General features: G+C 42.5%; 2 protein-coding genes across 4 annotated transcripts in view; one reads left to right on the top strand and one right to left on the bottom strand.

The window, feature by feature from the left end:
- LOC102808288 (growth hormone secretagogue receptor type 1-like) overlaps positions 1-27,459 on the bottom strand; it is a 62,547-nt gene that overhangs the window by 3,741 nt on the left and 31,347 nt on the right. The window lies entirely within an intron of this gene.
- The window catches only part of LOC102804719 (ER degradation-enhancing alpha-mannosidase-like protein 1), a 388,700-nt gene that overhangs the window by 344,725 nt on the left and 16,516 nt on the right, over positions 1-27,459 (top strand). The window lies entirely within an intron of this gene.

The following is a 27,459-nucleotide window of genomic DNA, read 5'->3' as shown; positions in this document are numbered from 1 at the left end:
AGTTTTAAATATTGTTTTGTTAAATACAGAACCATGTATATACGCTATAATCAAACTACACTTTTGTAGAATTGTGTTCGGTGATTTACTGATATGGACAGTTGGTGCATGGTTTCGCTATTTTGCATATGACTGTAGATTACAGTAAGGCAAATCACTGAACACTAATTTAGCGATAGTAAATCGGTTCTAATTTCGTAATTGTTCGAAAAATATCCTCTATCGTTTCTAAATGTATGATGAATGCGTACGCTGTGCACTGAGTGCGTGCAGTAGCAGAAGAGTTACACAGTACGCTGTGCACTGAGTGCGTGCAGTAGCAGAAGAGTTACACAGTACGCTGTGCACTGAGTGCGTGCAGTAGCAGAAGAGTTACACAGTACGCTGTGCACTGAGTGCGTGCAGTAGCAGAAGAGTTACACAGTACGCTGTGCACTGAGTGCGTGCAGTAGCAGAAGAGTTACACAGTACGCTGTGCACTGAGTGCGTGCAGTAGCAGAAGAGTTACACAGTACGCTGTGCACTGAGTGCGTGCAGTAGCAGAAGAGTTACACAGTACGCTGTGCACTGAGTGCGTGCAGTAGCAGAAGAGTTACACAGTACGCTGTGCACTGAGTGCGTGCAGTAGCAGAAGAGTTACACAGTACGCTGTGCACTGAGTGCGTGCAGTAGCAGAAGAGTTACACAGTACGCTGTGCACTGAGTGCGTGCAGTAGCAGAAGAGTTACACAGTACGCTGTGCACTGAGTGCGTGCAGTAGCAGAAGAGTTACACAGTACGCTGTGCACTGAGTGCGTGCAGTAGCAGAAGAGTTACACAGTACGCTGTGCACTGAGTCCGTGCAGTAGCAGAAGAGTTACACAGTTTTACAAATTAAAAGTGCTTTATTCATTTTAACCAAGCTGTTATCCAGCAATGTCTAATGATGTTAAGACTAAGGTGACGTGGGAGTTCCTTCAGAAATTAATTATGTTATGTATGCATCACTATATGTTTTCTTAATCCAATATGATTAGAACATTTCCTGTTTGCTTGTATGATTAATAATTATAATCAATATTTAATTTGAAGGTTTAGTTTTTGGCGCAATGACTTGATTGAATTCCTCAGTCCCTAATAAACCAACGTTTAATCTCCGTGACTATAAATCTGAATTAACAATATCGTGTTTGCCTCTGTATTTATCTTTAGGGAATTACAATATTATGAAGAACTGTTTCACATACAATATTATTTTTTCCACGATGTTTGCCCGGGGGAATCCGTTTCGTTTTTTTTCCAACCATCTGTCGATCCGATTAATAATGTATGGCGTTTGCACATACTACTGTCACTCCGTGCATTTTGTTCCTAAAACACAGTGAATATGTATTATTCATTTATGCAGTTATGTGTCTGGACCTTCCTAGTCATGCCAGGATGTTACACTGCTGCTGAAAATCCAACATAACCGACTTCACCCGTTACCCCGGCTACGAAATAAGTTAACAGTATTTGTGAATTATAGTGGTTTGCATGGTGTATAGTTTACTTTGAATATTAGTTCCCCAAACTAGCCGAGGCAAAATGATCAATAAAAGCTATCGAAGTTCTATAGTTCAGAAATTTGACTACTCAACCCAGGAACATTCGATATAAAAAAAGTGAGTAATATACGTTAACAATACTACTTATATTACAATCCAGGGTATTATCTCTTTAGCTATTAACTGAGAGCCATGTGGTTGCATCAATTGAGAATGGCACAGTATATTATTCAAATTGATGTTAAAAGCACATGTCTGACTCATTTGGTCTATGCAGAGTATTGAAAGAATGTAAGAGTATCCCATTCAATATAATACAAGGCACGACGTTTTAGTTGTGTTTCCCAGTGTTTCCGATCGTTGCTAAACTACCTTACCCGTGATTGATGTGGTGATGTTTACTAGTAAATCACTTAATACTTCAAAATTCATCAAATGCTACATATAAAAATATGTATGCAACTAAGCACTAAACGTGTAGTTAATTAAATAGTCATTTTCATAAATACATAATATCTTTTATAAATTGTGAGTTATGATAACTCGGCATAGTCCATTCTGCATATGCTGTTTCATGTTCTGTTCCTGGTATATATTGTTGATGTTCTTCTAAACTGTGTGTACATTTGGAAGCATATTTACATTGCTCCAATTGAATCAATCTCCATTTTTAATTTGATAGATTTCCCCATGTGCACCGTATAATTAAGATTCCATCTGCACAGGAAGGCCCTAAGAAAATATGCAACCTTGTCACATTTTCCTTCTTTGAAAGCTGTAAAAGCACTAATGATGTTTCGCCTGCAGGAACCCATTAATGGCAAGCACACCGATGCCATTACTTGGCTCGTATGCGTAGATACACTATAAGCGTATTTTATATAGAAAAACGTTTTGGAATAACTTTGCATACACGCTTAATTTAAAGAATAATCACCAGCAGAAGCGAGTATATCACGAGAATTGTACCACTTTCACAAGCCACAGCATAGCATACAGCGATTACAGATACGTCGAGCGATGGCACAAATTCGCACCTCTATTTTGGCGGGAGAGGTTTATTTGTGTAGTTATTTGTTAGCGGCAGCGTTGATATATGTAAAATCATCTCAATCGACATAATTTTAAAAAAATACTGCTGAGCCAGATTTGAGGATTTCAGGTTCACGAGCGAGGCACTGTCGACGGCAGTCATTTTTCTTACTGTATGTTATTCAAATTTGGGGCCTTATTCTAAACAAAGAAAACCATGGTGTATCATGTTTTTTTAGACGGGCTTGCATAAATTGAAACTATCTCTCATCTAATGACATTCGTGTACGGCAGACGTGACACACTGATGAATATAATTTATGTTAAACCAATTTTAATGACAATTCATAATTCACCAGCGGCAAAATACACATATATCTACAATACTTCATTGCGAATCTAACAGTTTACTAAAGACGTGATATAAAATGCGAAATAGCTAGTAATGTAATGTTACGCAGGGTCCTATATACTTTTAAAATCTATTATCATGTAAATATTCAACAAAACACTAAGGGAATACAGATTCATTGAATCATGTTTAAACATTTTAGATACACGTGATCAGCAAATGAGTGCATAGCAATCCAAAATAATCAGCATGATTCAGTCGTACCAGTGAATGAGAGTGATTGGTGTCGACACTCCGTATATGCCGCCAGCTGATCAGTATGACGACTGCGCTTGGTTTATTGATATTGTAATGTACAAATCAATAGCGTTGCCTTTCTTCTGTTAAATCTGTAAGCAAGAGTTACTATCACTTCATTCGTTGTAAATTTTTAGCTGTATATCAAGCGAGGAAGGTCAGCAAATGTAACGGGATACATGAATACGGAATATTTTTGTAATTCAAACTTATGTGTTACAGTAATGTGTCAAATGTTTTTAACTAAATAATCAATCAATATTATACAGTTCCTATAGGATCACTTACATTGTCTACGTACTCTTAACGTATTCGACAATACTGTTAGCCACTTGATATTTTTTGTCGATGTCCGCCTCAACTGGCGGAAACACCAAAACTCGATTATTCCCCTCTGACGATGGCGTTTTCCGGCAACTCCAAAAACTAAGTTTATAGGAAAATACAGGAAATTGAAACATTTTGTTTCATTCTTAGTTAAAGATTACCTCCGTTCATGTGCAAATATATGCTAATTAGTCTGGCTTAAGTGAAAACAAAAATGTTTGGCTTTTGCAGTCATGGAAGAAAGAGATATTCAGAGCAGTTATTGAATTATTTAGTAGCATCTAGTGTTGATGTTTATTGGACGTCATCACAGAACAGTTTGTACTAATTAATAAGAGCTACAGGTTATTGTTATGATCATCGTTCGGAGATAATAATGCGATTTTTTGGCGATAGCGATTAAATGACACTAACTGAACGAGAGCTGGCGTTCACGTAAAATGTGGGTTGGGTTGGCTGTCTATTTTCATATATGATATAATTTGGTTCGTTTAATCAATGGATGTAGAAAACATGTTATCTATAACCAGCGGTTTAATACCAATGTCCTTTTCTATATAGCAGCACATTAATTTATATTTTGGCTTAGGTTTCGCCACTGTTCGGCTTAGGTTAAAATAGGAAATAGAGTTTTAATATTATGTTTACTACATTTACATTGGCGTATCTTCCAAATCACTCATTGTTTTTAATATTCTTGCTCACATTTTGTTTTATCAGTACCTCGTATCGTCGGCTCAAAATGCCTCGTTAATATGTCAAATATCGTCGCCGTAAGTACACAAGTTTACGCATGCCAATGAGATTTTTGAATAGTAATGTCAATATATTACCTCTCGAATGTGATATGGGTTTGAATAAATGAATTCTCACAAGGCAGTCACATTTCGTAGCATGTGGTTTAATAACATGCCCGCTCCGTCGTCAATACGTGAACATAAAATGGCTATAAAATGACCATGAATACATAATAACAAAACAATCACGTTCTGTATTGAGAGGCACAGCGAATAATGAATCAACCTTGGGTGATGTCTGGTAATATCAGTGTTCACATTAAAACAGCCGGTTTGTCTTCGTAAATTGGAATGATGAAAAACGAAATTACCAGCATTTGGCAATATGCGTATATAGTGAATTGGGAATGCAATAGAGTGGTTACGTACGGGACCGTGCGGATAACATGCACTGTAATATGTATATTATTATTATCCCATGATATACTATACATATCTAACATATTTTATTCTCAAAGAGAACAATGTATTCTGGTGACGATTGACATAAATCCGCTCGAAATTCATCAAATGCGATAAGGTTAACTCGAATGATTACTTCGATAAGCCTAACCCGACAGTTTGCAGTGTACCATAGGAATGCATACACACACGCCATTACACCAATCATCGCTCTGCATGTTCTGCTAAGTGGTTTTCAAAACCACAATCGACCTTGCATAGTAACTACACTAATTGGCTAAAATCCAAATGTGTTTTAGTTGTACTTTGTCTATTTTTTGATAGCAATATCCGGTTCGAACTCGCATGCCGCATATGGTATTAGTCTATATGTAGAAGATAAAAAAGAAATTAAAGCTCACTCACGATTCAGCAGTCACAAGTGTTGACAGTTGACGGTTTATCCCAAATGTAATAGATTGATATTTCTCACAATGTTGCCAAAAGACTGTTCTCTTCGTGCAATTAAAACACTCTATGTGAACTATGTTTTTTTGTTGTCCTACAATTTTGACAATGCCTGTCACCAAAAGATTTGTAACAGCTGGTTGAGGAATTATATGCATTTTTTGCGATTAAATCTACATATATTCTATGGTATTTGTTGACGTCGACTTCCGCGACACATATTTAGTTTAATATTATGGTGCGGCCATGGATTGGACAGCCATGTGATTGGTGGGAACGAGGTCAAACACCGCAGTCCTTAGATCATTTTCACACAATACTCGTTCTACTTCAGCCTAAATTCCCGTAGATGTTATTTATTCACAAGGCAATCTATTCATTCCCTATGTACATATCGGGTCATTATAAGGAGATACTGCACCTACCTCTTCAGTGTGAAGAGTGTTATTGGGTATGGCATCTAAATCTAGGTTATTTGTTGTGTCCGTAGGTGATGGTTCTGTGTATATGTTTTCATTTATATCAAGAGTAGTAGTTTGTATTATGTGAACACGTTCTCGATGGTGCAAACTGTAATATAAATATGTTCCATATCAATCTAATAATAATAGATGTACGTGTGTTTTAGTTAAATATTTAGTCTGCTTGTTGAAAGGGAATGCTTTCACTAGAAATTGCAGGTATTTATGAGGACATATTGTGCAATCGAGTACACAGCTTATATTTGTTAGCACTCTGGCTTATACTTGTCTTGATTTTTTTTGTGTGTGTTTTTCAATAAAATAAAATATTATGTGAGTATATAAATGGCGAAAGCCGAGTCACCGTGAACCAAACAAACAAACAAATGTATACACTCAGATAATAGTGTACGTTATTGGAAAAACACCATTAAAAACAAGAGACTGTGTGCAAGTCTGACTAGGATTTGTAAATTACGATAGTATTTGCGGTATTGGTATGATTGTAAAAAAAAATACCCCAGCGCACTCGTACTCTGTACTGACAGTACGTACCAGTAATTCATACTCTGCACTGACAGTACGCACCAGTAATTCGTATTCTGTACTGACAGTACGCGCCAGTAATTCAACGCACTCGTACTCTGTACTGACAGTACGCACCAGTAGTTCGTATTCTGCACTGACAGTACGCACCAGTAATTCGTACTATGCACTGACAGTACGCACCAGTAATTCAACGCACTCGTACTCTGTACTGACAGTACGTACCAGTAATTCAACGCAATCGTACTCTGTACTGACAGTACGTGCAAGTAATTCGTACTCTGCACTGACAGTACGCACCAGTAATTCAACGCACTAGTACTCTGTACTGACAGTCCGTACCAGTAATTCATACTCTGTACTGACAGTACGTACCAGTAATTCAACGCACTCGTACTCTGCACTGAAAGTACGTACCAGTAATTCGTATTCTGCACTGACAGTACGCACCAGTAATTCGTATTCTGCACTGACAGGACGCACCAGTAATTCGTATTCTACACTGACAGTACGCACCAGTAATTCAACGCACTAGTACTCTGTACTGACAGTACGTACCAGTAATTCATACTCTGTACTGACAGTACGTACCAGTAATTCAACGCACTCGTACTCTGCACTGAAAGTACGTACCAGTAATTCGTATTCTGCACTGACAGTACGCACCAGTAATTCGTATTCTGCACTGACAGTACGCACCAGTAATTCGTATTCTGCACTGACAGGACGCACCAGTAATTCGTATTCTGCACTGACAGTACGCACCAGTAATTCAACGCACTCATACTCTGTACTGACAGTCCGTGCCAGTAATTCGTATTCTGCACTGACAGTACGCACCAGTAATTCAATGTATTCGTATTCTGTACTGACAGTACGTACCAGTAATTCAACGCACTCGTACTCTGCACTGACACTACGCACCAGTCCTATTGTATATGCATAGAATTAAATCGTCGTTTTCGTCGGTTTTCGTGTCATGTATTATGTCGTGATATTAATCGTACATATTTACCATTCCTGGTAACATTAACAACATTTAGCGGTTTGCCAAAGATCAATATTATTATATCAGAATACATCCGTGGTTTTACCAAATCATATCATCATCGCGAGTTTGTGTTCCTTGGTACATTAACTTGTTCAATACTGATTGTATGTATGTGGCAGTTACTGTAACAATATAGTCACATTGTGCACGACAATCGCATAAGTAGGTTTGTTGGGATCGATATGGATTATCCGTGCTTTAGAGTTTTGCATATCGTTCAGAACTGGTACAACGTACGTAATCCGCCTCTTAGAGCCATATCGTTAATTTCCCTTGAGATCCTTACAGGCAACACTCCAGGCTGTGACGGGCAACATACGGGTCATCATGTGTGAATATCATGTAAAACACGTTAAATGCAATTTAAGCGAATTTGACTAAATACATGAATTTACACAATCTAAATTAGCTAAAATACCAACCATCTCATTGTGAGAGTATACTTTATTCTAAATTAGCTAAAATACCAACCATCTCATTGTGAGAGTATACTTTATTCTAAATTAGCTAAAATACCAACCATCTCATTGTGAGAGTATACTTTATTCTAAATTAGCTAAAATACCAACCTTCTCATTGTGAGAGTATACTTTATTCTAAATTAGCTAAAATACCAACCATCTCATTGTGAGAGTATACTTTATTCTAAATTAGCTAAAATACCAACCATCTCATTGTGAGAGTATACTTTATTCTAAATTAGCTAAAATACCAACCATCTCATTGTGGGAGTATACTTTATTCTAAATTAGCTAAAATACCAACCATCTCATTGTGAGAGTATACTTTATTCTAAATTAGCGAAAACTCGAATTAGGGATATTACAGGTTAGCTAATTAAAATTATTAAAATTAGCTAAAATGACATGCTAGCTAAAAAGACGTGTTTTACAGTATTATGGAGAATATTTTAATTTTATTTATTTATTTTTTTTTCGTCAGACGTAGTGCTTTATATAGATGGCGATTTCTTTTCGTTATCACTAAACAGAAATTATCAAACAAAATTGCATTTTCCAGTAGCATAATGTAAGAGATATGCGCAAGAAAAAACACCATATGTTGACCGTTGACAGTGCCCGTGATAGAATAGACATTCCGGCAAAAGACCCAATGGTGTGTGTATGAGTACAGTTTCGAATTCATTACATGTATTGTTGTCAGTCATTTCATCTAATCGGCTACCATTAGCTTGCTTATTGCTGCCATACGGCAATTGTTGTATATATTTCGACAGCTTCCATAATTTTTCCGTATGGGTGTGTCTTTTGACGACGATCTAATTGAGCAGGTTTTAATATTATGCAAATTATGTGTGGTTGTGTACTGGACTATGTCAGTGGTTGTGTACTGGACTGTGTCAGTGGTTGTGTACTGGACTGTGTCAATGGTTGTGTACCGGACTGTGTCTGTGGTTGTGTACTGGACTATGTCAGTGGTTGTGTACTGGACTGTGTCAGTGGTTGTATACTAGACTTTGTCAATGGTTGTGTACTGGACTGTGTCAATGGTTGTGTACTGGACTGTGTCAGTGGTTGTATACTAGACTTTGTCAATGGTTGTGTACTGGACTGTGTCAATGGTTGTATACTGGACTGTGTCAATGGTTGTGTACTGGACTGTGTCAATGGTTGTGTACTGGACTGTGTCAGTGGTTGTGTACTGGACTGTGTCAATGGTTGTATACTGGACTGTGTCACTGGTTGTATACTAGACTTTGTCAATGGTTGTGTACTGGACTGTGTCAATGGTTGTGTACTGGACTATGTCAGTGGTTGTATACTGGACTGTGTCAATGGTTGTATACTGGACTGTGTCAGTGGTTGTGTACTGGACTGTGTCAGTGGTTGTGTACTGGACTGTGTCAGTGGTTGTGTACTAGACTGTGTCAGTGGTTGTATACTGGACTGTGTCAATGGTTGTATACTGGACTGTGTCACTGGTTGTATACTAGACTTTGTCAATGGTTGTGTACTGGACTGTGTCAATGGTTGTGTACTGGACTATGTCAGTGGTTGTATACTGGACTGTGTCAATGGTTGTATACTGGACTGTGTCACTGGTTGTATACTAGACTTTGTCAATGGTTGTGTACTGGACTGTGTCAGTGGTTGTGTACTGGACTGTGCCAATGGTTGTATACTGGACTGTGTCACTGGTTGTATACTAGACTTTGTCAATGGTTGTGTACTGGACTGTGTCAATGGTTGTGTACTGGACTATGTCAGTGGTTGTATACTGGACTGTGTCAATGGTTCTGTACTGGACTGTGTCAATGGTTGTGTACTGGACTATGTCAGTGGTTGTGTACTGGACTGTGTCAATGGTTGTGTACTGGACTGTGTCAATGGTTGTATACTGGACTGTGTCAATGGTTGTGTACTGGACTGTGTCAATGGTTGTGTACTGGACTGTGTCAGTGGTTGTGTACTGGACTGTGTCAATGGTTGTATACTGGACTGTGTCACTGGTTGTATACTAGACTTTGTCAATGGTTGTGTACTGGACTGTGTCAGTGGTTGTGTACTGGACTATGTCAGTGGTTGTATACTGGACTGTGTCAATGGTTGTATACTGGACTGTGTCAGTGGTTGTGTACTGGACTGTGTCAGTGGTTGTGTACTGGACTGTGTCAGTGGTTGTGTACTAGACTGTGTCAGTGGTTGTATACTGGACTGTGTCACTGGTTGTATACTGGACTGTGTCACTGGTTGTATACTAGACTTTGTCAATGGTTGTGTACTGGACTGTGTCAGTGGTTGTGTACTGGACTGTGTCAATGGTTGTATACTGGACTGTGTCACTGGTTGTATACTAGACTTTGTCAATGGTTGTGTACTGAACTGTGTCAATGGTTGTGTACTGGACTATGTCAGTGGTTGTATACTGGACTGTGTCAATGGTTCTGTACTGGACTGTGTCAATGGTTGTGTACTGGACTATGTCAGTGGTTGTGTACTGGACTGTGTCAATGGTTGTGTACTGGACTGTGTCAATGGTTGTATACTGGACTGTGTCAATGGTTGTGTACTGGACTGTGTCAATGGTTGTGTACTGGACTGTGTCAGTGGTTGTGTACTGGGCTGTGTCAATGGTTGTATACTGGACTGTGTCACTGGTTGTATACTAGACTTTGTCAATGGTTGTGTACTGGACTGTGTCAGTGGTTGTGTACTGGACTATGTCAGTGGTTGTATACTGGACTGTGTCAATGGTTGTATACTGGACTGTGTCAGTGGTTGTGTACTGGACTGTGTCAGTGGTTGTGTACTGGACTGTGTCAGTGGTTGTGTACTAGACTGTGTCAGTGGTTGTATACTGGACTGTGTCAATGGTTGTATATTGGACTGTGTCACTGGTTGTATACTAGACTTTGTCAATGGTTGTGTACTGGACTGTGTCAATGGTTGTGTACTGGACTATGTCAGTGGTTGTATACTGGACTGTGTCAATGGTTGTATACTGGACTGTGTCAGTGGTTGTGTACTGGACTGTGTCAGTGGTTGTGTACTGGACTGTGTCAGCGGTTGTGTACTAGACTGTGTCAGTGGTTGTATACTGGACTGTGTCAATGGTTGTATACTGGACTGTGTCACTGGTTGTATACTAGACTTTGTCAATGGTTGTGTACTGGACTGTGTCAGTGGTTGTGTACTGGACTGTGTCAATGGTTGTATACTGGACTGTGTCACTGGTTGTATACTAGACTTTGTCAATGGTTGTGTACTGGACTGTGTCAATGGTTGTGTACTGGACTATGTCAGTGGTTGTATACTGGACTGTGTCAATGGTTGTGTACTGGACTGTGTCAATGGTTGTGTACTGGACTATGTCAGTGGTTGTATACTGGACTGTGTCAATGGTTGTATACTGGACTGTGTCAGTGGTTGTGTACTGGACTGTGTCAGTGGTTGTGTACTGGACTGTGTCAGTGGTTGTGTACTAGACTGTGTCAGTGGTTGTATACTGGACTGTGTCAATGGTTGTATACTGGACTTTGTCAATGGTTGTGTACTGGACTGTGTCAATGGTTGTGTACTGGACTATGTCAGTGGTTGTATACTGGACTGTGTCAATGGTTCTGTACTGGACTGTGTCAATGGCTGTGTACTGGACTATGTCAGTGGTTGTATACTGGACTGTGTCAATGGTTGTATACTGGACTGTGTCAGTGGTTGTGTACTGGACTGTGTCAGTGGTTGTGTACTGGACTGTGTCAATGGTTGTGTACCGGACTGTGTCAATGGTTGTGTACTGGACTATGTCAATGGTTGTGTACTGGACTGTGTCAATGGTTGTGTACTGGACTGTGTCAATGGTTGTGTACCGGACTGTGTCAATGGTTGTGTACTGGACTATGTCAATGGTTGTGTACTGGACTGTGTCAGTGGTTATGTACTGGACTGTGTCAATGGTTGTGTACTGGACTGTGTCAATGGTAGTGTACTGGACTGTGCAATGGTTGTATACTGGACTGTGTCAGTGGGTGTGTACTGGACTGTGTCAATGGTTGTATACTGGACTGTGTCAGTGGGTGTGTACTGGACTGTGTCAATGGTTATGTACTGGACTGTTTCAATGGTTGTGTACTGGACTGTGTCAATGGTTGTATACTGGACTGTGTCAATGGTTGTATACTGGACTATGTCAATGGTTGTGTACTGAACTGTGTCAATGGTTGTATACTGGACTGTGTCATTGATTGTATACTAGACTGTGTCAGTGGTTGTATACTGGACTGTGTCAGGGGTTGTATACTGGACTGTGTCAGTGGTTGTATACTGGACTGTGTCAATGGTTGTATACTGGACTGTGTCAGTGGGTGTGTACTGGACTGTGTCAATGGTTGTATACTGGACTGTGTCAATGGTTGTATACTGGACTGTGTCAATGATTGTATACTAGACTGTGTCAGTGGTTGTATACTGGACTGTGTCAATGGCTGTCTACTGGACTGTGTCAATGGTTGTGTACTGGACTGTGTCAGTGGTTGTGTACTGGACTGTGTCAATGGTTGTATACTGGACTGTGTCAATGGTTGTATACTGGACTGTGTCGATGGTTGTGTACTAGACTTTGTCAATGGTTGTGTACTGGACTGTGTCAATGGTTGTGTACTGGACTGTGTCAATGGTTGTGTACTGGACTGTGTCAATGGTTGTGTACTGGACTGTGTCAATGGTTGTATATTGACTGTGTCAATGGTTGTGTACTGGACTGTGTCAATGGTTGTGTACTGGACTATGTCAATGGTTGTGTACTGGACTGTGTCAGTGGTTGTGTACTGGACTGTGTCAATGGTTGTGTACTGGACTGTGTCAGTGGTTGTGTACTGGACTGTGTCTGTGGTTGTGTACTGGACTGTGTCAATGGTTGTGTACTAGACTGTGTCAATGGTTGTGTACTGGACTGTGTCAGTGGTTGTATACTGGACTGTGTCAATGGTTGTATACTGGACTGTGTCAATGGTTGTATACTAGACTGTGTCAATGGTTGTGTACTGGACTGTGTCAATGGTTGTGTACTGGACTGTGTCAATGGTTGTATACTGGACTGTGTCAATGGTTGTATACTAGACTTTGTCAATGGTTGTGTACTGGACTTTGTCAGTGGTTATGTACTGGACTGTGTCAATGGTTGTATACTGGACTGTGTCAGTGGTTATGTACTGGACTGTGTCAGTGGTTGTGTACTGTACTGTGTCAGTGGTTGTGTACTGGACTGTTTCAATGGTTGTATACTGGACTGTGTCGATGGTTGTGTACTGGACTGTGTCAATGGTTGTATACTAGACTGTGTCAATGGTTGTGTACTGGACTGTGTCGATGGTTGTATACTGGACTGTGTCAATGGCTGTGTATTGGACTGTGTCAGTGGTTATGTACTGGACTGTGTCAGTGGTTGTGTACTGGACTGTGTCAGTGGTTATGTACTGGACTGTGTCAATGGTTGTATACTGGACTGTGTCGATGGTTGTGTACTGGACTGTGTCAATGGTTGTATACTAGACTGTGTCAATGGTTGTGTACTGGACTGTGTCAGTGGTTATGTACTGAACTGTGTCAATGGTTGTATACTGGACTGTGTTGATGGTTGTGTACTAGACTGTGTCAGTGGTTGTGTACTGGACTGTGTCAATGATTGTGTACTGGACTGTGTCAATGGCTGTGTACTGGACTGTGTCAATGGTTGTATACTGGACTGTGTCAATGGTTGTATACTGGACTGTGTCAGTGGTTATGTACTGGACTGTGTCAATGGTTGTATACTGGACTGTGTCGATGGTTGTGTACTGGACTGTGTCAATGGTTGTATACTAGACTGTGTCAGTGGTTGTGTACTGGACTGTGTCAATGGTTGTATACTAGACTGTGTCAGTGGTTGTGTACTGGACTGTGTCAATGGTTGTATACTGGACTGTGTCAATGGCTGTGTACTGGACTGTGTCAATGGTTGTGTACTGGACTGTGTCAGTGGTTGTGTACTGGACTGTGTCAATGGTTGTATACTGGACTGTGTCAATGGTTGTGTACTGGACTGTGTCAATGGTTTTGTACTGGACTGTGTCAGTGGTTGTGTACTAGACTGTGTCACCGATTGTATACTAGACTGTGTCAGTGGTTGTATACTGGACTGTGTCAATGGTTGTGTACTGGACTGTGTCAATGGTTGTGTACTGGACTATGTCAATGGTGGTATACTGGACTGTGTCAATGGTTGTGTACTGGACTGTGTCAGTGGTTGTGTACTGGACTGTGTCAATGGTTGTGTACTGGACTGTGTCGATGGTTGTGTACTAGACTTTGTCAATGGTTGTGTACTAGACTGTGTCAATGGTTGTGTACTGGACTGTGTCAATGGTTGTATACTAGACTGTGTCAATGGTTGTATACTGGACTGTGTCGATGGTTGTGTACTAGACTTTGTCAATGGTTGTGTACTAGACTGTGTCAATGGTTGTGTACTGGACTGTGTCAATGGTTGTGTACTAGACTGTGTCAAAGATTGTATACTGGACTGTGTCAATGGCTGTGTACTGGACTTTGTCAATGGTTGTGTACTAGACTGTGTCAATGGTTGTGTACTGGACTGTGTCAATGGTTGTGTACTAGACTGTGTCAAAGATTGTATACTGGACTGTGTCAATGGCTGTGTACTGGACTGTGTCAATGGTTGTGTACTAGACTGTGTCAGTGGTTGTGTACTGGACTGTGTCGATGGTTGTGTACTGGACTGTGTCAATGGTTGTATACTGGACTGTGTCAATGGTTGTATACTGGACTGTGTCAATGGTTGTGTACTGGACTGTGTCAATGGTTGTGTACTGGACTGTGTCAGTGGTTGTGTACTGGACTGTGTCAATGGTTGTGTACTGGACTGTGTCGATGGTTGTGTACTGGACTGTGTCAGTGGTTGTGTACTGGACTGTGACAGTGGTTGTGTACTGGACTGTGTCGGTGGTTGTGTACTGGACTGTGTCGATGGTTGTGTACTGGACTGTGTCAATGGTTGTATACTAGACTGTGTCAGTGGTTGTGTACTGGACTGTGTCAATGGTTGTGTACTGGACTGTGTCAATGGCTGTGTACTGGACTGTGTCAATGGTTGTATACTGGACTGTGTCAATGGTTGTATACTGGACTGTGTCAGTGGTTATGTACTGGACTGTGTCAATGGTTGTATACTGGACTGTGTCGATGGTTGTGTACTGGACTGTCAATGGTTGTATACTAGACTGTGTCAGTGGTTGTGTACTGGACTGTGTCAATGGTTGTATACTAGACTGTGTCAGTGGTTGTGTACTGGACTGTGTCAATGGTTGTATACAGGACTGTGTCAATGGCTGTGTACTGGACTGTGTCAATGGTTGTGTACTGGACTGTGTCAGTGGTTGTGTACTGGACTGTGTCAGTGGTTGTGTACTGGACTGTGTCAGTGGTTGTGTACTGGACTGTGTCAGTGGTTGTGTACTGGACTGTGTCAGTGGTTGTGTTCTAGACTGTGTCACTGATTGTATACTAGACTGTGTCAGTGGTTGTATACTGGACTGTGTCAATGGTTGTGTACTGGACTGTGTCAATGGTTGTGTACTGGACTATGTCAATGGTTGTATACTGGACTGTGTCAATGGTTGTGTACTGGACTGTGTCAGTGGTTGTGTACTAGACTGTGTCAATGGTTGTGTACTGGACTGTGTCGATGGTTGTGTACTAGACTTTGTCAATGGTTGTGTACTAGACTGTGTCAATGGTTGTGTACTGGACTGTGTCAATGGTTGTATACTAGACTGTGTCAATGGTTGTATACTGGTCTGTGTCGATGGTTGTGTACTAGACTTTGTCAATGGTTGTGTACTAGACTGTGTCAATGGTTGTGTACTGGACTGTGTCAATGGTTGTGTACTAGACTGTGTCAATGATTGTATACTGGACTGTGTCAATGGCTGTGTACTGGACTGTGTCAATGGTTGTGTACTAGACTGTGTCAGTGGTTGTGTACTGGACTGTGTCGATGGTTGTGTACTGGACTGTGTCAATGGTTGTATACTGGACTGTGTCAATGGTTGTATACTGGACTGTGTTAATGGTTATGTACTGGACTGTGTCAATGGTTGTGTACTGGACTGTGTCAGTGGTTGTGTACTGGACTGTGTCAATGGTTGTGTACTGGACTGTGTCGATGGTTGGGTACTAGACTTTGTCAATGGTTGTGTACTAGACTGTGTCAGTGGTTGTATACTGGACTGTGTCAATGGCAGTGTACTGGACTGTGTCAATGGTTGTGTACTGGACTGTGTCAGTGGTTGTGTACTGGACTGTGTCAATGGTTGTGTACTGGACTGTGTCGATGGTTGTGTACTAGACTTTGTCAATGGTTGTGTACTAGACTGTGTCAATGGTTCTATACTAGACTGTGTCAGTGGTTGTATACTGGACTGTGTCAGTGGTTGTGTACTGGACTGTGTCAATGGTTGTGTACTGGACTGTGTCAGTGGTTGTGTACTGGACTGTGTCAATGGTTGTGTACTGGACTGTGTCGATGGTTGTGTACTAGACTGTGTCAATGATTGTATACTGGACTGTGTCAATGGCTGTGTACTGGACTGTGTCAATGGTTGTGTACTAGACTGTGTCAGTGGCTGTGTACTGGACTGTGTCAATGGTTGTGTACTGGACTGTGTCGATGGTTGTGTACTAGACTTTGTCAATGGTTGTGTACTGGACTGTGTCACTGGTTGTATACTAGACTTTGTCAATGGTTGTGTGCTGGACTGTGTCAATGGTTGTGTACTGGACTATGTCAGTGGTTGTATACTGGACTGTGTCAATGGTTCTGTACTGGACTGTGTCAATGGTTGTGTACTGGACTATGTCAGTGGTTGTGTACTGGACTGTGTCAATGGTTGTGTACTGGACTGTGTCAATGGTTGTATACTGGACTGTGTCAATGGTTGTGTACTGGACTGTGTCAATGGTTGTGTACTGGACTGTGTCAGTGGTTGTGTACTGGACTGTGTCAATGGTTGTATACTGGACTGTGTCACTGGTTGTATACTAGACTTTGTCAATGGTTGTGTACTGGACTGTGTCAATGGTTGTGTACTGGACTGTGTCAGTGGTTGTGTACTGGACTGTGTCAATGGTTGTATACTGGACTGTGTCAGTGGTTGTGTACTGGACTGTGTCAGTGGTTGTGTACTGGACTGTGTCAGTGGTTGTGTACTGGACTGTGTCAGTGGTTGTGTACTGGACTGTGTCAATGGTTGTATACTGGACTGTGTCACTGATTGTATACTAGACTTTGTCAATGGTTGTGTACTGGACTGTGTCAATGGTTGTGTACTGGACTATGTCAGTGGTTGTATACTGGACTGTGTCAATGGTTGTATACTGGACTGTGTCAGTGGTTGTGTACTGGACTGTGTCAGTGGTTGTGTACTGGACTGTGTCAGTGGTTGTGTACTAGACTGTGTCAGTGGTTGTATACTGGACTGTGTCAATGGTTGTATACTGGACTGTGTCACTGGTTGTATACTAGACTTTGTCAATGGTTGTGTACTGGACTGTGTCAGTGGTTGTGTACTGGACTGTGTCAATGGTTGTATACTGGACTGTGTCACTGGTTGTATACTAGACTTTGTCAATGGTTGTGTACTGAACTATGTCAGTGGTTGTATACTGGACTGTGTCAATGGTTCTGTACTGGACTGTGTCAATGGTTGTGTACTGGACTATGTCAGTGGTTGTATACTGGACTGTGTCAATGGTTGTATACTGGACTGTGTCAGTGGTAGTGTACTGGACTGTGTCAGTGGTTGTGTACTGGACTGTGTCAGTGGTTGTGTACTAGACTGTGTCAGTGGTTGTATACTGGACTGTGTCAATGTTTGTATACTGGACTGTGTCACTGGTTGTATACTAGACTTTGTCAATGGTTGTGTACTGGACTGTGTCAATGGTTGTGTACTGGACTATGTCAGTGGTTGTATACTGGACTGTGTCAATGGTTCTGTACTGGACTGTGTCAATGGTTGTGTACTGGACTATGTCAGTGGTTGTATACTGGACTGTGTCAATGGTTGTATACTGGACTGTGTCAGTGGTTGTGTACTGGACTGTGTCAGTGGTTGTTTACTGGACTGTGTCAATGGTTGTGTACCGGACTGTGTCAATGGTTGTGTACTGGACTATGTCAATGGTTGTGTACTGGACTGTGTCAATGGTTGTGTACTGGACTGTGTCGATGGTTGTGTACTGGACTGTGTCAATGGTTGTATACTGGACTGTGTCAATGGTTGTGTACTGGACTGTGTCAATGGTTGTGTACCGGACTGTGTCAATGGTTGTGTACTGGACTATGTCAATGGTTGTGTACTGGACTGTGTCAGTGGTTATGTACTGGACTGTGTCAATGGTTGTGTACTGGACTGTGTCAATGGTTGTGACTGGACTGTGCAATGGTTGTATACTGGACTGTGTCAGTGGGTGTGTACTGGACTGTGTCAATGGTTGTATACTGGACTGTCAATGGTTGTGTACTGGACTGTGTCAATGGTTGTGTACTGGACTGTGTCAATCGTTGTGTACTGGACTGTGTCGGTGGTTGTGTACTGGACTGTGTCAATGGTTGTGTACTGGACTGTGTCAATGGTTGTATACTGGACTGTGTCAATGGTTGTGTACTGGACTGTGTCAATGGTTGTGTACTGGACTGTGTCAGTGGTTGTGTACTGGACTGTGTCAATGGTTGTGTACTGGACTGTGTCGATGGTTGTGTACTAGACTTTGTCAATGATTGTGTACTAGACTGTGTCAGTGGTTGTATACTGGACTGTGTCAATGGCTGTGTACTGGACTGTGTCAATGGTTGTGTACTGGACTGTGTCAGTGGTTGTGTACTGGACTGTGTCAGTGGTTGTGTTCTAGACTGTGTCACTGATTGTATACTAGACTGTGTCAGTGGTTGTATACTGGACTGTGTCAATGGTTGTGTACTGGACTGTGTCAATGGTTGTGTACTGGACTATGTCAATGGTTGTATACTGGACTGTGTCAATGGTTGTGTACTGGACTGTGTCAGTGGTTGTGTACTGGACTGTGTCAATGGTTGTGTACTGGACTGTGTCGATGGTTGTGTACTAGACTTTGTCAATGGTTGTGTACTAGACTGTGTCAATGGTTGTGTACTGGACTGTGTCAATGGTTGTATACTAGACTGTGTCAATGGTTGTATACTGGACTGTGTCGATGGTTGTGTACTAGACTTTGTCAATGGTTGTGTACTAGACTGTGTCAATGGTTGTGTACTGGACTGTGTCAATGGTTGTGTACTAGACTGTGTCAATGATTGTATACTGGACTGTGTCAATGGCTGTGTACTGGACTGTGTCAATGGTTGTGTACTAGACTGTGTCAGTGGTTGTGTACTGGACTGTGTCGATGGTTGTGTACTGGACTGTGTCAATGGTTGTATACTGGACTGTGTCAATGGTTATGTACTGGACTGTGTCAATGGTTGTGTACTGGACTGTGTCAGTGGTTGTGTACTGGACTGTGTCAATGGTTGTGTACTGGACTGTGTCGATGGTTGTGTACTAGACTTTGTCAATGGTTGTGTACTAGACTGTGTCAGTGGTTGTATACTGGACTGTGTCAATGGCTGTGTACTGGACTGTGTCAATGGTTGTGTACTGGACTATGTCAGTGGTTGTATACTGGACTGTGTCAATGGTTCTGTACTGGACTGTGTCAATGGTTGTGTACTGGACTATGTCAGTGGTTGTATACTGGACTGTGTCAATGGTTGTATACTGGACTATGTCAGTGGTAGTGTACTGGACTGTGTCAGTGGTTGTGTACTGGACTGTGTCAGTGGTTGTGTACTAGACTGTGTCAGTGGTTGTATACTGGACTGTGTCAATGGTTGTATACTGGACTGTGTCACTGGTTGTATACTAGACTTTGTCAATGGTTGTGTACTGGACTGTGTCAATGGTTGTGTACTGGACTATGTCAGTGGTTGTATACTGGACTGTGTCAATGGTTCTGTACTGGACTGTGTCAATGGTTGTGTACTGGACTATGTCAGTGGTTGTATACTGGACTGTGTCAATGGTTGTATACTGGACTGTGTCAGTGGTTGTGTACTGGACTGTGTCAGTGGTTGTGTACTGGACTGTGTCAATGGTTGTGTACCGGACTGTGTCAATGGTTGTGTACTGGACTATGTCAATGGTTGTGTACTGGACTGTGTCAATGGTTGTGTACTGGACTGTGTCGATGGTTGTGTACTGGACTGTGTCAATGGTTGTATACTGGACTGTGTCAATGGTTGTGTACTGGACTGTGTCAATGGTTGTGTACCGGACTGTGTCAGTGGTTATGTGCTGGACTGTGTCAATGGTTGTGTACTGGACTGTGTCAATGGTTGTGTACTGGACTGTGCAATGGTTGTATACTGGACTGTGTCAGTGGGTGTGTACTGGACTGTGTCAATGGTTGTATACTGGACTGTGTCAATGGTTGTGTACTGGACTGTGTCGATGGTTGTGTACTGGACTGTGTCAATGGTTGTGTACTGGACTATGTCAATGGTTGTGTACTGGACTGTGTCAGTGGTTATGTACTGGACTGTGTCAATGGTTGTGTACTGGACTGTGTCAATGGTTGTGTACTGGACTGTGCAATGGTTGTATACTGGACTGTGTCAGTGGGTGTGTACTGGACTGTGTCAATGGTTGTATACTGGACTGTGTCAATGGTTGTATACTGGACTGGGTCAATGGTTGTGTACTGGACTGTGTCAATGGTTGTGTACTGGACTGTGTCAGTGGTTGTGTACTGGACTGTGTCAATGGTTGTGTACTGGACTGTGTCGATGGTTGTGTACTAGACTGTGTCAATGGTTGTGTACTGGACTGTGTCAATGGTTGTGTACTGGACTGTGCAATGGTTGTATACTGGACTGTGTCAGTGGGTGTGTACTGGACTGTGTCAATGGTTGTGTACTGGACTGTGTCAGTGGTTGTGTACTAGACTGTGTCAGTGGTTGTATACTGGACTGTGTCAATGGTTGTATACTGGACTGTGTCACTGGTTGTATACTAGACTTTGTCAATGGTTGTGTACTGGACTGTGTCAATGGTTGTGTACTGGACTATGTCAGTGGTTGTATACTGGACTGTGTCAATGGTTCTGTACTGGACTGTGTCAATGGTTGTGTACTGGACTATGTCAGTGGTTGTATACTGGACTGTGTCAATGGTTGTATACTGGACTGTGTCAGTGGTTGTGTACTGGACTGTGTCAGTGGTTGTGTACTGGACTGTGTCAATGGTTGTGTACCGGACTGTGTCAATGGTTGTGTACTGGACTATGTCAATGGTTGTGTACTGGACTGTGTCAATGGTTGTGTACTGGACTGTGTCGATGGTTGTGTACTGGACTGTGTCAATGGTTGTATACTGGACTGTGTCAATGGTTGTGTACTGGACTGTGTCAATGGTTGTGTACCGGACTGTGTCAGTGGTTATGTGCTGGACTGTGTCAATGGTTGTGTACTGGACTGTGTCAATGGTTGTGTACTGGACTGTGCAATGGTTGTATACTGGACTGTGTCAGTGGGTGTGTACTGGACTGTGTCAATGGTTGTATACTGGACTGTGTCAATGGTTGTGTACTGGACTGTGTCGATGGTTGTGTACTGGACTGTGTCAATGGTTGTGTACTGGACTATGTCAATGGTTGTGTACTGGACTGTGTCAGTGGTTATGTACTGGACTGTGTCAATGGTTGTGTACTGGACTGTGTCAATGGTTGTGTACTGGACTGTGCAATGCTTGTATACTGGACTGTGTCAGTGGGTGTGTACTGGACTGTGTCAATGGTTGTATACTGGACTGTGTCAATGGTTGTATACTGGACTGGGTCAATGGTTGTGTACTGGACTGTGTCAATGGTTGTGTACTGGACTGCGTCAGTGGTTGTGTACTGGACTGTGTCAATGGTTGTGTACTGGACTGTGTCGATGGTTGTGTACTAGACTGTGTCAATGGTTGTGTACTGGACTGTGTCAATGGTTGTGTACTGGACTGTGCAATGGTTGTATACTGGACTGTGTCAGTGGGTGTGTACTGGACTGTGTCAATGGTTGTATACTGGACTGTGTCAATGGTTGTATACTGGACTGTGTCAATGGTTGTGTACTGGACTGTGTCAATGGTTGTGTACTGGACTGTGTCAATGGTTGTGTACTGGACTGTGCAATGGTTGTATACTGGACTGTGTCAGTGGGTGTGTACTGGACTGTGTCAATGGTTGTATACTGGACTGTGTCAATGGTTGTATACTGGACTGGGTCAATGGTTGTGTACTGGACTGTGTCAATGGTTGTGTACTGGACTGTGTCAGTGGTTGTGTACTGGACTGTGTCAATGGTTGTGTACTGGACTGTGTCGATGGTTGTGTACTAGACTGTGTCAATGGTTGTGTACTGGACTGTGTCAATGGTTGTGTACTGGACTGTGCAATGGTTGTATACTGGACTGTGTCAGTGGGTGTGTACTGGACTGTGTCAATGGTTGTATACTGGACTGTGTCAATGGTTGTATACTGGACTGTGTCAATGGTTGTGTACTGGACTGTGTCAATGGTTGTGTACTGGACTGTGTCAGTGGTTGTGTACTGGACTGTGTCAATGGTTGTGTACTGGACTGTGTCGATGGTTGTGTACTAGACTTTGTCAATGGTTGTGTACTAGACTGTGTCAGTGGTTGTATACTGGACTGTGTCAATGGTTGTGTACTGGACTGTGTCAGTGGTTGTGTACTGGACTGTGTCAATGGTTGTGTACTGGACTGTGTCGATGGTTGTGTACTAGACTTTGTCAATGGTTGTGTACTAGACTGTGTCAATGGTTCTATACTAGACTGTGTCAGTGGCTGTATACTGGACTGTGTCAATGGTTGTGTACTGGACTGTGTCAATGGTTGTGTACTTGACTGTGTCATTGGTTGTGTACTGGACTGTGTCAATGGTTGTGTACTGGACTGTGTCGATGGTTGTGTACTAGACTGTGTCAATGATTGTGTACTGGACTGTGTCAATGGCTGTGTACTGGACTGTGTCAATGGTTGTGTACTAGACTGTGTCAGTGGTTGTATACTGGACTGTGTCAATGGTTGTGTACTGGACTGTGTCGATGGTTGTGTACTGGACTGTGTCAATGGGTGTATACTGGACGATGTCAATGGTTGTATACTGGACTGTGTCAATGGTTGTGTACTGGACTGTGTCAATGGTTGTGTACTGGACTGTGTCAGTGGTTGTGTACTGGACTGTGTCAGTGGTTGTGTACTGGACTGTGTCGATGGTTGTGTACTAGACTTTGTCAATGGTTGTGTACTAGACTGTGTCAGTGGTTGTATACTGGACTGAGTCAATGGCTGTGTACTGGACTGTGTAAATGGTTGTGTACTGGACTGTGTCAGTAGTTGTGTACTGGACTGTGTCATTGGTTGTGTACTGGACTGTGTCGATGGTTGTGTACTAGACTTCGTCAATCATTGTGTACTAGACTGTGTCAATGGTTCTATACTAGACTGTGTCAGTGGTTGTATACTGGACTGTGTCAATGGCTGTGTACTGGACTGTGTCAATGGTTGTGTACTGGACTGTGTCAATGGCTGTGTACTGGACTGTGTCAATGGTTGTGTACTGGACTGTGTCAGTGGTTGTGTACTGGACTGTGTCAATGGTTGTGTACTGGACTGTGTTGATGGTTGTGTACTAGACTGTGTCAGTGGTTGTATACTGGACTGTGTCAATGGCTGTGTACTGGACTGTGTCATTGGTTGTGTACTGGAATGTGTCAATGGTTGTATACTGGACTGTTTCGATGGTTGTATACTGGACTGTGTGAATGGTTGTATACTAGACTGTGTCAATGGTTGTATACTGGACTATGTCAATGGTTGTGTACTGGACTGTGTCAGTGGTTATGTGCTGGACTGTGTCAATGGTTGTGTACTGGACTGTGTCAATGGTTGTGTACTGGACTGTGCAATGGTTGTATACTGGACTGTGTCAGTGGGTGTGTACTGGACTGTGTCAATGGTTGTATACTGGACTGTGTCAATGGTTGTGTACTGGACTGTGTCGATGGTTGTGTACTGGACTGTGTCAATGGTTGTGTACTGGACTATGTCAATGGTTGTGTACTGGACTGTGTCAGTGGTTATGTACTGGACTGTGTCAATGGTTGTGTACTGGACTGTGTCAATGGTTGTGTACTGGACTGTGCAATGCTTGTATACTGGACTGTGTCAGTGGGTGTGTACTGGACTGTGTCAATGGTTGTATACTGGACTGTGTCAATGGTTGTATACTGGACTGGGTCAATGGTTGTGTACTGGACTGTGTCAATGGTTGTGTACTGGACTGCGTCAGTGGTTGTGTACTGGACTGTGTCAATGGTTGTGTACTGGACTGTGTCGATGGTTGTGTACTAGACTGTGTCAATGGTTGTGTACTGGACTGTGTCAATGGTTGTGTACTGGACTGTGCAATGGTTGTATACTGGACTGTGTCAGTGGGTGTGTACTGGACTGTGTCAATGGTTGTATACTGGACTGTGTCAATGGTTGTATACTGGACTGTGTCAATGGTTGTGTACTGGACTGTGTCAATGGTTGTGTACTGGACTGTGTCAATGGTTGTGTACTGGACTGTGCAATGGTTGTATACTGGACTGTGTCAGTGGGTGTGTACTGGACTGTGTCAATGGTTGTATACTGGACTGTGTCAATGGTTGTATACTGGACTGGGTCAATGGTTGTGTACTGGACTGTGTCAATGGTTGTGTACTGGACTGTGTCAGTGGTTGTGTACTGGACTGTGTCAATGGTTGTGTACTGGACTGTGTCGATGGTTGTGTACTAGACTGTGTCAATGGTTGTGTACTGGACTGTGTCAATGGTTGTGTACTGGACTGTGCAATGGTTGTATACTGGACTGTGTCAGTGGGTGTGTACTGGACTGTGTCAATGGTTGTATACTGGACTGTGTCAATGGTTGTATACTGGACTGTGTCAATGGTTGTGTACTGGACTGTGTCAATGGTTGTGTACTGGACTGTGTCAGTGGTTGTGTACTGGACTGTGTCAATGGTTGTGTACTGGACTGTGTCGATGGTTGTGTACTAGACTTTGTCAATGGTTGTGTACTAGACTGTGTCAGTGGTTGTATACTGGACTGTGTCAATGGTTGTGTACTGGACTGTGTCAGTGGTTGTGTACTGGACTGTGTCAATGGTTGTGTACTGGACTGTGTCGATGGTTGTGTACTAGACTTTGTCAATGGTTGTGTACTAGACTGTGTCAATGGTTCTATACTAGACTGTGTCAGTGGTTGTATACTGGACTGTGTCAATGGTTGTGTACTGGACTGTGTCAATGGTTGTGTACTTGACTGTGTCATTGGTTGTGTACTGGACTGTGTCAATGGTTGTGTACTGGACTGTGTCGATGGTTGTGTACTAGACTGTGTCAATGATTGTGTACTGGACTGTGTCAATGGCTGTGTACTGGACTGTGTCAATGGTTGTGTACTAGACTGTGTCAGTGGTTGTATACTGGACTGTGTCAATGGTTGTGTACTGGACTGTGTCGATGGTTGTGTACTGGACTGTGTCAATGGGTGTATACTGGACGATGTCAATGGTTGTATACTGGACTGTGTCAATGGTTGTGTACTGGACTGTGTCAATGGTTGTGTACTGGACTGTGTCAGTGGTTGTGTACTGGACTGTGTCAGTGGTTGTGTACTGGACTGTGTCGATGGTTGTGTACTAGACTTTGTCAATGGTTGTGTACTAGACTGTGTCAGTGGTTGTATACTGGACTGAGTCAATGGCTGTGTACTGGACTGTGTAAATGGTTGTGTACTGGACTGTGTCAGTAGTTGTGTACTGGACTGTGTCATTGGTTGTGTACTGGACTGTGTCGATGGTTGTGTACTAGACTTCGTCAATCATTGTGTACTAGACTGTGTCAATGGTTCTATACTAGACTGTGTCAGTGGTTGTATACTGGACTGTGTCAATGGCTGTGTACTGGACTGTGTCAATGGTTGTGTACTGGACTGTGTCAATGGCTGTGTACTGGACTGTGTCAATGGTTGTGTACTGGACTGTGTCAGTGGTTGTGTACTGGACTGTGTCAATGGTTGTGTACTGGACTGTGTTGATGGTTGTGTACTAGACTGTGTCAGTGGTTGTATACTGGACTGTGTCAATGGCTGTGTACTGGACTGTGTCATTGGTTGTGTACTGGAATGTGTCAATGGTTGTATACTGGACTGTTTCGATGGTTGTATACTGGACTGTGTGAATGGTTGTATACTAGACTGTGTCAATGGTTGTATACTGGACTATGTCAATGGTTGTGTACTGGACTGTGTCAATGGTTGTGTACTGGACTATGTCAGTGGTTGTGTACTGGACTGTGTCAATGGTTCTATACTGGACTGTGTCAGTGGTTGTGTACTGGACTGTGTCAATGGTTCTATACTGGACTGTGTCAGTGGTTGTATACTGGACTGTGTCAATGGCTGTGTACTGGACTGTGTCAATGGTTGTGTACTGGACTGCGTCAGTGGTTGTGTACTGGACTGTGTCAATGGTTGTGTACTGGACTGTGTCGATGGTTGTGTACTAGACTTTGTCAATAGTTGTGTACTAGACTGTGTCAATGGTTCTATACTAGACTGTGTCAGTGGATGTATACTGGACTGTTTCAATGGTTGTGTACTGGACTGTGTCAATGGTTGTGTACTGGACTGTGTCAGTGGTTGTGTACTGGACTGTGTCAATGGTTGTGTACTGGACTGTGTCGATGGTTGTGTACTAGACTGTGTCAATGATTGTATACTGGACTGTGTCAATGGCTGTGTACTGGACTGTGTCAATGGTTGTGTACTAGACTGTGTCAGTGGTTGTATACTGGACTGTGTCAATGGCTGTGTACTGGACTGTGTCAATGGTTGTGTACTGGACTGTGTCGATGGTTGTGTACTGGCCTGTGTCAATGGTTGTATACTGGACTGTGTCAATGGTTGTATACTGGACTGTGTCAATGGTTGTGTACTGGACTGTGTCAATGGACTGTGTCAATGGTTGTGTACTGGACTGTGTCAATGGTTGTATACTGGACTGTGTCAATGGTTGTGTACTGGACTGTGTCAGTGGTTGTGTACTGGACTGTGTCGATGGTTGTGTACTAGACTTTGTCAATGGTTGTGTACTAGACTGTGTCAGTGGTTGTATCCTGGACTGTGTCAATGGCTGTGTACTGGACTGTGTCAATGGTTGTGTACTGGACTGTGTCAATGGTTGTATACTGGACTGTGTCAGTGGTTGTGTACTGGACTGTGTCAGTGGTTGTGTACTGGACTGTGTCAGTGGTTGTGTACTGGACTGTGTCAATGGTTGTGTACTGGACTGTGTCGATGGTTGTGTACTAGACTTTGTCAATGGTTGTGTACTAGACTGTGTCAGTGGTTGTATACTGGACTGTGTCAATGGCTGTGTACTGGACTGTGTCAATGGTTGTGTACTGGACTATGTCAGTGGTTGTATACTGGACTGTGTCAATGGTTCTGTACTGGACTGTGTCAATGGTTGTGTACTGGACTATGTCAGTGGTTGTATACTGGACTGTGTCAAT

This window comes from Saccoglossus kowalevskii, chromosome 3, assembly GCF_978046115.1.
Source record: "Saccoglossus kowalevskii chromosome 3, keSacKowa6.1, whole genome shotgun sequence".
Classification (NCBI taxonomy): Eukaryota; Metazoa; Hemichordata; class Enteropneusta; family Harrimaniidae; genus Saccoglossus; species Saccoglossus kowalevskii.
This window is presented reverse-complemented; position numbering and strand designations above follow the sequence as displayed.